This window comes from Lipotes vexillifer, unplaced genomic scaffold (assembly GCF_000442215.2).
Source record: "Lipotes vexillifer unplaced genomic scaffold, Lipotes_vexillifer_v1.1 scaffold230, whole genome shotgun sequence".
In the NCBI taxonomy this organism is placed as follows: Eukaryota; Metazoa; Chordata; class Mammalia; order Artiodactyla; family Lipotidae; genus Lipotes; species Lipotes vexillifer.
The window spans coordinates 6,285,211-6,285,645 of record NW_006775143.1 but is presented as its reverse complement, the minus strand read 5'-3'; the positions used below and the strand labels follow the sequence as shown (position 1 = coordinate 6,285,645).

The 435-nt window shown below is 74.9% G+C and overlaps 1 protein-coding gene across 1 annotated transcript in view; it reads left to right on the top strand.

Moving 5' to 3' along the window:
* Positions 1 to 57: 57 nt before the first annotated feature.
* The window catches only part of KIAA1958 (KIAA1958 ortholog), a 171,912-nt gene continuing 171,534 nt past the window's right edge, over positions 58 to 435 (top strand). The window contains exon 1 of the mRNA XM_007449765.1: positions 58 to 197. The gene's annotated coding sequence lies outside the window, so the exon portion shown is untranslated. The remainder of the gene's footprint in view (positions 198 to 435) is intronic.

Sequence of the window (435 nt, the reverse complement as noted above, 5' to 3'; positions counted from 1 at the left end):
CTGGCTGGCGTCCCGCCTCCAGCCCCTCGGTCCGTCGCCCGTCCGGCGCCTTCCCGTTCTACTTGCCTTCGCTCCCCGGCTCTGTGGCCGCGCTCCCTCCCTCCCCTCCGTCCCGCCCCCTCCAGCCCTTGCTGCCGGGCTCCTACAGGCCCCCTCGCTGTCCGCGTTCCTATGGACAGACGCACAGACACCTGCAGGTGGGTGAGAGCCCGCGCGCGGGGCGGGGACGAGCGCGCCGACGCTGCGCCCGGGGCCGGGAGCCCCTTTGTGTGTGGGGGCGGTCGCACTGGCGTCCGCGCCGCCTCCCACGCCTCGGCGGCCTAGCAGTGACCCGGCTGAACCCTCCTTTTGTTCCTCTGGGCTTGGCGGGGGGGGGCGCGAGAAGGCCGAGAGTCAGGGCTGAGAGTCGGGCGGCCGGACGTCGCCGGCGACGGC